Raw genomic sequence first — 14,175 nt, 5'->3', positions numbered from 1 at the left:
AGCTTAGAGCTTAGAGGTCCTGAATGGCCATGTAGCAGCTGGGATTGTAGGATCTCTTTTTGATGAGATAGTGGAAAGTGTTATCAAGGAGAGTGAGTGGGCTATTGAAGAGAGAGAAAGACTTTGGCAGGAGAGAGACACACTTCGGCATCTTTTGGACCTGGGCCATTACTTATGGGATACCCTTTCGAAAGAGAGACAGTTATTGAGAAGAAAGGTCGAGCTACTGGAAAATAAGTTAGCTGTGAGGGAGGAGGCACCCGGAGAATCTGCATTACAGGAGGCCATGGGGGAGGGGAAGGAAAGAGAAGTGCCTTAAGTCCCAGAGATGGTAGAGAAGATGTCAGAAGAGGATGGGGTAGTGTGGCTGAGGGCTGATTTGCTGCCAAGGACACTGCCCCAGGCACCAGCCTCTCCTGTATTAAAGGCCCACTTGACTGTAATTAAGATAGTAAAAATGCAACAACCTAGGGCTCCTCAGAGAGAGGATCTGCCTGCTGCCCAGGTTGTGGAGCACTCCATGCTCTGCCACATACCCAGGATGAGCTGGTGGACATGAGCATCCGTTATTGACAGAAGCCATCAGAAACTCTGCCTACATGGCTTTTGTGTCTCTGGGATATGGGGGTGGAAAACTGTTCTGTCGGGTTCTGAAATGTGTACACTGGCTTCCCTGACAAATCACCCTTCTCTCCAGCAGCAGTCGCAAAGTGTCCATCACACCTCAGGGAATCAGGTGATTCTGGATTGACTGACAGCAGCCATTACGACAGCTTGGCCTTATCAGAATGATTTACCATACTTACCCACTAGCTGGAAAATGTATGCAGAACTTATTAAGGGAGTTAAGCATGAAAAATATCATTTATAATATGAACCCTCAGGGCCCCAATGAGGAGTTGTTCACCATAGGAATGAGAAATCTGGTGCTCCATGCAGCAACCCCATCTCTCTTTGGGTCCCCAGTGATTATTGTTATCCCCTACATAAGTCAACCCATAAGTGAGGCTACTCATACTTTAGCAGATCAGGGGGAGGTTGAAACAATAATAAGACCAAGGAAGAAAGTATAGGCTATGACTGAAAGGAGAGGTAAAAAGGGCCCCATAAGGTCTTAAGGACCCAGATGTGGGTTGATTTGATAAAGGCCAGGGTAGTGAAAGAAAGACTAGATGGGCAGCCCAATAGGATCTTGTCAGAACTGTGGCACCAATTAAAGCCCGAGCAGCAGTTCCAGCTGCGGAGGACCAGTACATGGAAGCTGGAGGCAAAGCCCTATGTCAGGCCAGTGTCTCTGTAAGACTTCCTGGGGGACAGTCCTCAGTCTATGGCTAGGCCTTCACCCCCACAGGATGACAATTGGGCATTGCAGTTTGACTGAAGAGGGTAACAAGGCCCCCACCTAGGGGGATGTGGTGGGTACCAGAGGCCACAATAGAAGTAGCAATTCATTCATCACCTAGGAATGTACATGTCCTGGTGCTGGTGGACATAGGAACTGAATGTTCTCTGATTTATGGCAACCCTGAACATTTTCCCAGGACCCCTGCTGTGATAGATGGCTATGGGAATAAGTCAATTAGAGTGAAGAAAGCCCAAATGCCATAGGGGATAGGGTGTTTATCCCCAAAGAAGTATACTGTGTACATTTCTCCCATCCCTGAAAATATTCTGGGGGTAGATATCCTGCAGCGCCTGTGGTGATAGAACACCGCAGGTGAGTTCAGACTAAGGATACATGTGGTAAAGGCAGTTCTGAGGGAACATGCTGAGCACCCACCTGTATTCTTCCTATACCTTGGTGAGTGACAAATATTAAGTGGTATAAATTGCCTGGGGGGCACAAGGAAATTGAAGAAACTCTACAGGAGTTGGAGAAGGTGGGCATTATAAAGCCCCCTCATAGTCCTTTTAATTCCCCAGTGAAAAAGCCAGATTGTGGACTACAGGGAATTGAATAAAGTGACACCCCCTTTGCATGCTGCTATCTCCTGTACAGCAGCCCTTATTGACACCCTAAGTCATAAAGTAGGAATGTATCATTATGTTGTGGACCTTGCTAATACTTTCTTCTCTATTGACATAGCACAGGAAAGCCAGGAACACTTCGCTTTCACATGGGAAGGCTGGCAGCGGACATTCACTCTCCTTTCACAGGGATATCTCCACAGTTCCACCATCTGTCATGGACTTGTAGCCCAAACTTTGCACATGAAAGAAACTGCAAATGGTGCAGCGGTATATCACTACATTGATGATATCATGCTCATGTCTGATTTTCTTGCAGATTTAGAAGGGGCAGATCCCAGACTGCTGCAACATCTACAGGAGAAAGGATGGGCTGTGAACAGCACCAAGGTTCAGGGACCTGGTTTGTCTGTAAAATTTTGGGGGGTTGTCTGGTTGGGTAAAACTAAAGTGATCCTTGAAGCAGTATAGACAAGGTCCAGGGTTTCCCTATCCCTAACACTGTGGCAGTATTACAAGAGTTTTTCAGTCTTTGGGGCTACTGGAGAGTGTTTATCCCTCATTTGGCACAAATTCTGAAGCCCTTATACTGGTTAATACAAAAGGATATCAGGTGGGACTGGGATGAGACATGTGCAGCTGCTTTTGCTGCTGCTAAGCAAGCAGTCAAGGCAGTACAGGCCTTAAGTATAATGGACTCATCAAGGCCCTGTAAGCTAGATGCTCATGCAACCGAAAATGGTTATGTATGGGGTCTTTGGCAGTGGCTTGAATGGATTCTGGTCACAATGGAAAGGAGCAGAGATCCTTGATGGAGAAGGAACTGGCTGCTATATACCATGTCTTGCTGGCTATGGAGCCCATCACCGGAACAGTTTGACCAAGGTAATAACCACCTATCACATCACAGGGTGGGTGCGAGACTAGACACAATGGCCATGGAGTGGCATGACAGAAATGCCTTCAGTGGCCAAATGGGGCATGTATTTACAGATGTGTAGTACCCTCTCTACTAGCCCCTTAAGTAGAGAACACCAATGCTTATTGGGGCCAGTGACCTATACCAGTGGAATGCAGGAAGAACTTGCTTTTGAACCACTGATAACCAAAAGTCTTTATTATGAGGGAAAAGCCCCTATACCTGAAGATGCTTGGTATACAGATGGTTCTAGTCATGGGCAGCCCCTGAAGTGGAGGGCTCTGGCTTTCCATCCTAAGACTGAGACAATATTGTTGGAGGATGGAAAGGGGAAGAGCAGCCAATGGGCTAAGTAGCAAGAAGTATGGCTCATGATCACCCAGGAACCCTCCCTTATAGTTGTCTGCACTGACAGCTAGGCCACCTATCAGGGCTTGACCCTGTGGCTACTGGCATGGTATCATGCCAACTGGATGGCTGATCACCAGCCCCTTTGGGGGCAAGATTTGTGGCAAGACCTATGGGCCTCTGGTCAGACTAAGACTGTTACCATATATGATGTCACTGGCCATTTGCCTTTCCCATTCCCAGGAAATGATGTAGCAGATACATTGGCCCAGGTGCACTGGCTCAAAGGAAAGCCTGACTCTGATGTAGCTGAATGGTTACATCAGCATTTGTTGCACATGGGGTAAAAGACAATGTGGGCTGTAGCCCATTGGTGGGGCTTGCCATTGACGTTTGAAGAAGTCAGCCTGGAAGGAGTACCTTGTGTGCTCTAAGAGGGACTTATACAGCATCCTGCAGCAACATGGGAAAATGGTAAAAGAGCCAATACCCCTTGTAAGGTGACAGGTAGACTATACTGGGCCTCTGCCATATCAGAAGGGTATCAGCATGCCATGACTTGTGTGGACACAACTACTGGACTGTTGGTTTCTTTTCCTGCACTTCATGCAGATCAGCAAACCACCAAGACTGGCCTAGAGCATCTCTCTGCGGCCTATGGCTGGCCACAGGTGATTGAGAGCATTCAAGGCACCCATTTTGGTGGACATGCATTACAAGAATGGGTGCACCAGTTAGGAATGAAGTGGAAGTTTCATGTACCATATAACCCTACTGGGGCAGGCATGCTAGAGAGGTACAGTGGTTTATTGAAATCTGGCCTCAATCAGACACTAATAGTCTATGGGGCTGGTCAGTATACTTATGGACAGTGCTCTGGCTTTTGAATGAGAAGCCCCTAAAAGGAGCCTTGAGCCCTGTGGGTATGCTAACACACATTGCTGCCTCTCCTATACAACTGTATGTGCAAAACAAAGAGGAGTAACTGAGGCCAGGATATGGTCAACAGAGCAACATCCTGCCGCCATCCCAAACTGCATTAAATCCTGGAGACTTTGTTCAGTGGATGTGGCCCTGGACATTTTGACACATGGTCCAGTGATGGCTGACCCTTCTGGAACCTTGGAGAAAAGGCCTGGAAGCTGGCCTCCTGTGTATTCCTGGGCTAACAGTAGAGTGGCCCCCAAAGATCACAGTAGTATACACAAAACATCTGGGATATGAGAGCATCTTATGGGGAGGTTTGTTTTATCTTAATGGCCAGTGCATGTACCTCCTGTAGTCCTATATATTGACCCATCTGTAACTCCCACAGGGAGGGGGGTTAAAGTCTGGTATACTAGACCAGGATGAGATCCCATTCCTGCCACTGTCCTATCGCAGTACCACACTCTTGCATGTATCCTACCTGATGGACAAGATTTGCCTATGCTGGTGTAATTAAAACACATATCTTATCGCCCTTAAGGTTATTTTTTTCTACAGTCCTTGTGACCTGAATGCTTCCCTTGGCTGCCGCTGCCATGTGATAATTGCTCTGAACTCCCTACCTGTTCAGCTAATGACTGATTGTGGAATGGGAAAGCTATGGGCTTAATCTGCATAGGACTTTGAACCTAGTTGAATCCTCCAGTTTAAGGATTATCATGATTTTATGTTATTAGTCTGCTTAAAATGCTCCAGTTTTCTCACACATGGGCCTTTGCAGGAGATGGGGAATGTGTAGATTGTGAGGTGAAATTTCTGGAGGGGTGGACTGTGGGTAAAACTGCAATATTTCCAGAATCTCTTGCCTGGCTTTATTGCATTTCTATATCAATAGGTGGTTCCGAGGGGTGGACAGAAGTAGTCCATCATCATATCAGTAGGTAATTACATGGGTGAGTAAGGGCTTATCTGGACTGGAGAGGTTGGGTGGAGCTTCCTCTTCTTCTGTAGGCTGGTCTGGAGAGACATGAGATGACTGCTTGCAAGAAGTAACAGTTTCTTCCACTTTATTTCTCCCTTTGTTGATTCAGTTTTCAACGGTACTTTTCCCCAGTGTTTTCCCTCCAGAGTTATATTGTTTTAAGAAACAGAGAAGATTATAGCAATCAGTCTCAGAAGTTACCAGAAAAATAGACTGGTGATGTTCATATCTGCAGTGAATTCATTTGTTTACCAGCAAAAGAGAATGGCCTATGTGACAAAAACTTCTCTGGAACCAGTTAACTTTTTAGAATTTTAGGAAGCAAAGGAATCCCACTGGCAGGCCATGTGTTCAGGGTGAAACCTGTCTCCATGTCAAAGGGGTTAGAAGAGTTCCTATCCTCTATGACTGTAAGAAGGATAGTAAATTGACCCTCAAAATACTGGGGCAGTAGTAAACTTACAAGCAACCTGGCACATGGTATTAATCATATTTCTATGTGAAACTCCTACAAATATATCATCTATGGAATATTCATCTTCACCAATGAGTGTTCAGACAGGGAGTACAAAGATATTCCATGGAAAGAAAACTTTAAAAAAAATTGATGAAAATAGTTACTAGATACATTTTCTTAGAATTTGATGAGAAAAGGAGAATTAAAATAATAAGCTCAATGCAGTAATCACCTCTCTAATCAGTATTGTAAAGCAGAAACATAGGAACTTAAGGAAAAAATAGTAAAATGGTAGAGATTTAAGACTTATGAATGCTGACCTCAGAAAAAAGTGAATTTCTTTCACTAGAAAGATATTTTATTCATCATACAATTACTGAGACCCTAATATATGGCACGCACTGTTTCACAAACTTAAGACATATATCTGACAAGCACCCCTATTGTGATAGAGTTTATATGATGGAGGGAAAGTGAAACAGACTGTAAGTCCAAATGAATAATATATATATATAGTGTACTATGTAAGAAAGCAAACACAGACATCAAGGAAGCAAGTGAATTTGCCTAGCAGATATCGGCAAAAGTAGCATCAAAATGTGTAAAACAAAGTTCCTAGGGTAGATATATCCCTTAATAATCTGAGAAGCTATGAAGGGGCCAACATTCCTGAAACAAAATGAACAACGTGCAGATGATAGGAAATGATGTGAGAGAACTGGCAACCCCTCTTTTTTTCAATATTATTTATTTACTTATTCATATTTTTGAAATTATTTTACGGAAATATAGACCATATAATATTATGTTAGTTGATTTCCCAACTTTACTTTTTAGTTGAAAGGTATTATTCAAAGCTATTATTAAGTCAAAAAATACATGTGTATACATATATATATATATGTATACACATATAAATACAGCTATGTTTATATGGCTTCATATGATGTGTATATACATATGTACCTGTGTGTTTACACACATTATACATACATACACATACATCCTGCATACACACATATATGGTTTCTTAAAGTTCATGGTCTAATTTACTCATTTAAATGTGAACATACTTAACAGTGCATATTCAGAAACATTTGGGCTGGAATAATGCAGACAGACATCAACCAAGGCAATTGGATCTTCTCTGGTGGAGTTGATGGTTAACTGCAAGAAAGGAATCTACCCAGTGCTTTAAAGATTCCTACTAGAATTCTTAACATTTTATAGACTTAAAGATTGGGGCTTTACTTTTATAAATATTTCAATTAAATACCACATTGCAGTAATTATTAGGCATTTCTGCTTTTCCAAGCAGTCATTAACACATTGAAAATCATACAGAGAGTCTCTGAATAGAATTTGAATCTGACCCAAGTTGAGTGTCATACTGAGTACTAGCTATACAGATTGGTAGAATGACTATGCATGTACCTTGTTATCATGCTGGCATACTATAAAAATTAAAATAAAATCTAGTATTGTATAAAGAGTAGCTTTTCTTTATGGTGTTTATCAAACCTGATTCAGAAACCACCAGAGCTGAGAACTTAGCATATTAGTAAAGTGTAATAATGAAAAAGACCTTTATGTCTAATTAAGGAAGAAAATGTTGCTGATTCAAGTTTTTTGGGTTTTTTGTTCTTATTCTTGCTACTGAAGGAAGTATGCCTATAATCTCCTTCTTTGTTAAATGAGGATAATCATAAAGTGTTAGAAACTTCTGACCACAAAAAAAGCTTTTACGCTAAGGAGCAGTGCATAGTGACCAGTTCATTGTTTTGTGAGGTCATTTCCATTCTTTCCTGCTTAATATTATTCCTGTTAGTGTTTATATGTACATGTGTATACATATACATGTATACATATTTAAAAGAAAAAGACACTAAAATAAGAAATAGTTAATCATTGTTGATTGCTAGTTGTTTCCCCAAATTAGTTATCTTATTTGTACTATAGGGCAACTCAAGTGTATAACTCCAATAGAGTTGAATTCACACTATAGGATACATGAATGTTGGCCAAGTGTGTAGTCTTATACAGTGACCATGCTTAGGCACATGTCTGCCTCACCAGATTCTATATTTGAGTATATTAGTCAGTTTTCATGACATAAAAAAATACCACAAGACTGGGTGGTTTAAATAACAGAAATTGTTTTCTCTCACATTTCTGGAAGCTGGGAAGTTCAAGATCAAAGTGCTGACTCATTCAATTCCTGGTGAGGAATCTCTTCCTGGCCTGCAGATGGCCACATTGTCACTGACCACTTCTTAGTATGAGTGGAAAGAGAGCCAGCTCTCTGGTGTCTCTTCTCATAATAGCATTCATTAATCCCATGGGACCAGGGTCCAATCTTGGGACTTCATCTAAATCTAATTACCTCCCCAAAGCTCCATAACCAAATATCATCATATTGGGAATTTGGGCTTCAACATATGAATTTGGAGGGGGACACAAACATTCAGACCATACCAATAAGTCTCCTTTCAGTTAACTGGATATGGCCCTGTGAAACTCAACCATTAGATTATGAGTAATAGATGTTTGCACCGTGGGGATCCTCTCCAAATTGAAGACAATCTACTTTTGGTGTGCATTGGGTATTTGCCATAACTCTAAGCTTGAATTTGGATAAAAACAAGGACCATATTTTAACCATGTCAACTAGGAAAATACTCCAAGGCTGTGGTTTCCAAATTTTATTTTAGGAATGGCCAGAAGAGAGCATTAAAACCCAGATTGTAAGGCCATACCCTCTGAAATTTTGACTCAGAAAGGCACTTACAACTTTATGATACTTAGGAGCACAATTTATAAAAGATAATATTATTAATATGTTTGCAGCTTTAACAACATGAATATTATGAAGCAAAAAATGCAAGAGAGAGAAGTAGATAGAAACATTTGAGTAGTAAACAACTCCAGTTTCCTCTCAGTCAATTATAGATGAAGTAAAAAATTAAGGATAAAGTGAGAATATAGAGAGACTAAGTCACAAAGTAATTATGTAAATATCAATAACATACAAAAAGAGGATAAAATTATTTTCAGTGGCAATGGAACATTCATGAATATTGATCACAAATAGGCTACAAAGTAAATTAAAATGAATAAGGAAAAGTTATAGGTGTCAATGATACTACCTTATCACAGAGTTATAAAATTAAGAAAAAAATAGAAATCAGAAAAGGCCATCTCTAATGAAAATTACACTAAACAGACTCACTAAATTTCCTCCTAAAGATATTTTGGCTCAAATTCTAAAAATTAAAAAAAAATAGGGTAGCTAGAATAATACAAAAGCCTGAATATCAAAATCTTGATGTAGTTAAATTAGCGTTTAGAGGACAACTTGAAGTCTTGTGTATTAATACAAGCATACCTCAGAGATAACACAGTTCAGAACAGACCTTTGAAATAAAGTTAACATTAAAATAAAATGAGTCAAATTATTTTTTTGGTTTCCCAGTACATATGAGTTATGTTTACAGTATACTCTATTAAGTGTGCAATAACATTACGCCTAAGAAAAATGTATACACTTTAATTAAAAATACTTTGTTTCTAAGAATCGACTAACAGTTACCAAATAGAAAGGGATTGGGGAGGATGGGTGGGAAGGAAGGGATAAAGGGGAAAAAGGGTCATTACGATTAGCATGTATAATGTAGCAGGGGGGACACAGGAAAGGCAGTATAACACAGAGAAGACAAGTAGTGCTTCTATAACATCTTACTACACTGATGGACAGTGACTGTAAAAGGGTATGCAGTCAGGACTTGATAATAGGGGGAGTCTAGTAACCATAATGTCATTCATGTAATTGTACATTAATGATAGCAAAATAAAATTTTTTTAAAAGTACCATAAAAAGTAGATCATCCAGATATCAAAAAAAAGTACTTTGTTTCTAAAATTGCTAAGCATTATCTGAGCTTTCAGCAGTACTAATCTTTATGCTGGTGAAGAGTCTTGCCTCCATGTTGATGGCTACTGGCTGAACAGGGTAGTGGTTGCTGAAGTTTGGGGTGACTGTGGCAGTTTCTTAAAATAAGACAGTTAGGAAGTTTGCCACACTGATTGACTTTTCCATTCATGAACTATTTCTCTGTAGCATGCAGTGCTATTTGATAACATTTTAATCACAGTAGAACTTCTTTCAAAGTTGGAGTCAATCCTCTCAAATGCTGCTCCTGCTTTATCAAATAAGTTTATGGAATATTCAAAATCCTCTGCTATCATTTCAACAATCTCCACAGCATCTTTTTCAGGAGTATATTCTATCTCAAGAAACCACTTTCTTTGCCCATTCATAAGAAAAAACTTCTCATCTAACATTTTATCATGAAGTTGCATCTTGAGGCTCCACTTCTAATCCTAGTTGTCTTGCAATTTCCACCACACTTTCAGTTACTTCCTCCACTGAAGTTTCAAGCCCCTCAAAATCACCCAAGAGTGTGGGAGTCAACTTCTCCCAAACTCCTGTTAATGTTGACATTTTGACCTCTTTCTATCAATCACAAATGTTCTTAATGGCATCTAAAAGGATAAATTCATTTGTCTTGCCAATGGGTTTCAGCCCAGGCAAGTTCACTATGGATTAAGTGTGACCAAAGAAATTGACCACAAAACGCTCTTTGGGGTGAAAGGGTTTATTACCCTGCTTGTTCTCTGGCCGTAGATGGAGCACTAGCGTCTCTGCCTCCGCCCAGACTAATGGGCCGAGCCCTTTATACAGCGCAATAATAGCTCATTGTCTAAAGGTGTGGAAGCGGCAGCCCAGCAACAGCCCAGTTACATCATCAGGTCGTTTAAGTTCAGTGAGGATCCTGGCCATAGGAACCCCAACTTTCCCACATCATTCCAGAAGGTTTTCAGTTTACTTTCCCAGATCCATCAAAAGAATCACTATCAAAGGCGGCTTACCCAATGTATTTCTTAAATAAGGAGAAATGGAATTAAGAATTACCCCTTGATCCATGGACTACAGAATAGATGTTGTATTTGTAGACAAAAAATATTCATCATGTTGTACAGCTCCATCAAAGCCCCTGGGTGACCAGGTACATTGTCAGTGTGCAGTAATATTTGAAAGGAATATTATTTTTCTGATCAGTAGGTCTCAACAGTGGCTTAAAATATTCAGTAAACCATTTTGTAAACAGATGTGCTACCACCCAGGCTTTGTTGTGCCACTTATAGAGTATAGTATATTTAGCATAATTCTTAAGAGCCTTATGATTTTTGGATTGGTCAATGACCACTGACTCGACTTAAAATCACCAACTGCATTAGCCTCTCTCACGAGTCAGCCTTTGAAGCTTTGAAGCCAGGCACTGACTTATCCTCTATCCATGAAAGCCCTAGATGGCATCTTCTTCCAGTATAAGGCCGTTTCACTTACACTGAAAAGCTGCTGTTTAGTGTACCTTCATCAATTATTTTAACGACATCTTTTGGATAACTCGCTACAGCTCTTACTTAGCACTTGATGCTCCACCTCCGGCTTTGAAGTTATAGAGATAGATGGTTTCTTTCCTTAAACCTCATAAACTAACCTCTGCTAGCTGCAGACTTTTTTTTTGTAGCTTGCTCACCTCTCTCAGCCTTCATAGAATTGACGAGAGTTAACGCCCTGATCTGAATTAGGCTCTGGCTTAAAGGAATGTTGCAGCTAGTTAAATCTATCCAGACCACTAAAACTTTCTCCATATCAGCAGGTAAGTCTGTTTGACTTTCTTAACATTCATCTGTTCACTGGAGAAGAACTTCTAATTTCCTTCAAGAACATTCCTTTGCATTCACAACTTGGTTAACTGTTTGGCACAAGTGGCTTACTTTAGGTCTATCTTAGCTTTTGACATGCTTTCCTCACTAAGCTTAATCACCTCTAGCTTTTGATTTCAAACGAAAGATGTTCAACTCTTCTTTACCTTGAATATTTAGAGGCCATTGTAGGATTATTAACTGGCCTGATTTCAATATTGTTGTTTCTCAGGGAATAGAGAGGCTGAAGGAGAGGGAAAGAGACAGGGAAATGGCCAGTAAGTGGAGCAGTGCAAATGCACACATATATCAATTAAGTTTGGTGTCTTATATGGGCATGGTTTGTGGAGCCCCGAACAACTACAATAGTAGTATCAAATTCACTGATCACAGATCACCATAACAAATATAATAATAATGAAAAAGGTTTTAAATATCAGAAGAACCACAAAATGTGACACAGAGACATGAAGTGAGCAAATGCTGTTGGAAAATGACACCAATAGATTTGCTTGATACAGGATTGCCACAAACTTCAATTTGTAAAAAATGCATAATTTGTGAAGCACAATAAAATGCAGTATGCCTGTAGTGACAAATCAAATAATGAAATATGTTCAATATTAAATATAAGATATTAGAAAAGCACAACGGTATAAGAGAAACAAAAGAAAGAGATATTAGCATAATAGTAGATGTCTTAGTACAGTATATCACAGTTTATTATTGATAGTTCAAATACCATCATCACCTTGTGACCCATGATTATATAGTCACCTAATCCAAGAGAAAACACAGATATATTTTCTCAAAATAAGGAAAGTTCCTTACTAAGGAAGGCATGAAGTCAAATCCCTAGAGGTCTCCTTTATAACTCTCTTACTAGAATTTGGCATATTCTCATGCAGCATCTTGATTTTCCATGCACATATCAACATCTGATCACCTGAAACAAAATAACTAAGTGGTAGGTTATAGGTGCACTACAGTCTACTCGTTGGAGAGCTTTCCGTCTTCTGGGCCAACTCAACCCTGGCAGTCTTATACGGATTGTTTAATGTATTGTTATAAACAGTAGGCCCAGATGTGGTATATGTTGCCCTCAAATTCCTGAGATGTCAACCACAACAACCAATCTTGACAATTTTAGGCTCAATTGAATATTTCACATGTACAAGACTGAAATAAGCTACATGCAGCATTAATTTCCTCATATTTACAGAAAGATACAGAACAGGAAACTCAGCATACCAATATCTAGAGCAATGCTTCCACGGCAGTCCTTGCAGATGCCCAGGAGCTAGTCGTTAGCCTCAACAAATGACAGCTTGATATGAGACTATGAAAAATGGAATGGTGCAGCGGTTCACACTGACTTAGAAGTCCTGAGCTCCTATAGGAATCAGTATTTCTTCCAGCAGTTTCATTAGCTTATTTTCCAATTTACCAAAAGAGAAACATATCAAGTCAATCTACTGAAATTTTATATTCAAGCACTGAAAAAGTAATCAAAGAATGGTTTTGAAGCCCGCTGGACCAACTATGCAGCAATCATGAATGAAAATTCTATCAGTGGACCATCCTAACTCGCTACCTTGATCCATGGAACACAATGTTAATACAGGTCCCAAGGAATTTGTATTCACTTAGGCCTATGTCTAACAATTCCTGAAATCCCTGCCAATTAAATTACCATGGCTGCACACTTGACAGATCTCTTTGGGAAAGACAGAAATGAAGATTTATAATATGTGTTTACTATGTTACTGTACAACCCTTTCTCTTTATTACCTGTATTCAACTTCATAAAAGGAGATCTGGGATTATGAACTGACTCATTTCTGAGAACTAGGTAAGTAAGATGCTTTAAATTTCTATTATATTAATTCAAAATAAACCTCTACTTGCCAGATCTAGATTTTTTTTGTTTATTTATTGTTAAGTCTTGTATAACTCTTTGCCCTATTGTAATCCAATTTGACTTAATGATTTGCTTATCTCTTCTAGTACCAGGAACTCTATAATCCATTAAGAGTTTTTGCATTTAAATGAAGTTGTTTGTCCTTTATTACTCTGTGATTATATCATCCCAAATAAGATTAGGAAACCCATTTAAAGAGTAGAGTTTACTAGCAACACCTCTGATGTTTTAAGAAACACCACCACAATACACTTCAATATTATCATTTTCATAAAAAATGCTTTGATGAAAACAACCTTATAAAACATCTCTGGGGACATTAGGAACCAGATTAGAGTTGATTGTGCTTATCTATTTTGACATTCATAAATATCACTTTCTCTATTTATTATACTATTAGACCAATGAATTTCTGTCATTGCATCCTTATTTAGTGAGAGATAAATTTTGAGCACAAAGCTCAGTCAACAACTAACTAGAACCATTCCTTTTCTTTCTAATTGGAGTATGAAATCTTCAATGTACCCTTTAAAAAAGTTTTACTAAAATTATGTTTCTTTTTCTTTCATCAAACACTATCAGAATCTATTGTTACAAATAATCGTTCATACATTTTTTTTCAATATAAATTAACAAAGCTTTGCAATGCTTTTACTTTTTTCTCCCAGTTTAACTTTATAATTGGCACCCTGGAGAATGCTAGATTTGTAGTCTCATTATAAATCTGGATAAAATGATAAAATTAGAGTTAGCAGAGATGTGCATGAGAATAAATGCTCCAGGGGTTGTTAGGAGTCTTTATGCAAGGCAGGAATAGCCTCATGAGACCATGGGGAGTAAAGGCTGCTTCTGTTGACAAGAGGTGTGGTCTTTTATGTCTGCTT

The sequence above is a fragment of the Manis pentadactyla genome, chromosome 11, assembly GCF_030020395.1.
Source record: "Manis pentadactyla isolate mManPen7 chromosome 11, mManPen7.hap1, whole genome shotgun sequence".
Lineage (NCBI taxonomy): Eukaryota > Metazoa > Chordata > Mammalia > Pholidota > Manidae > Manis > Manis pentadactyla.
This window is presented reverse-complemented; position numbering follows the sequence as displayed.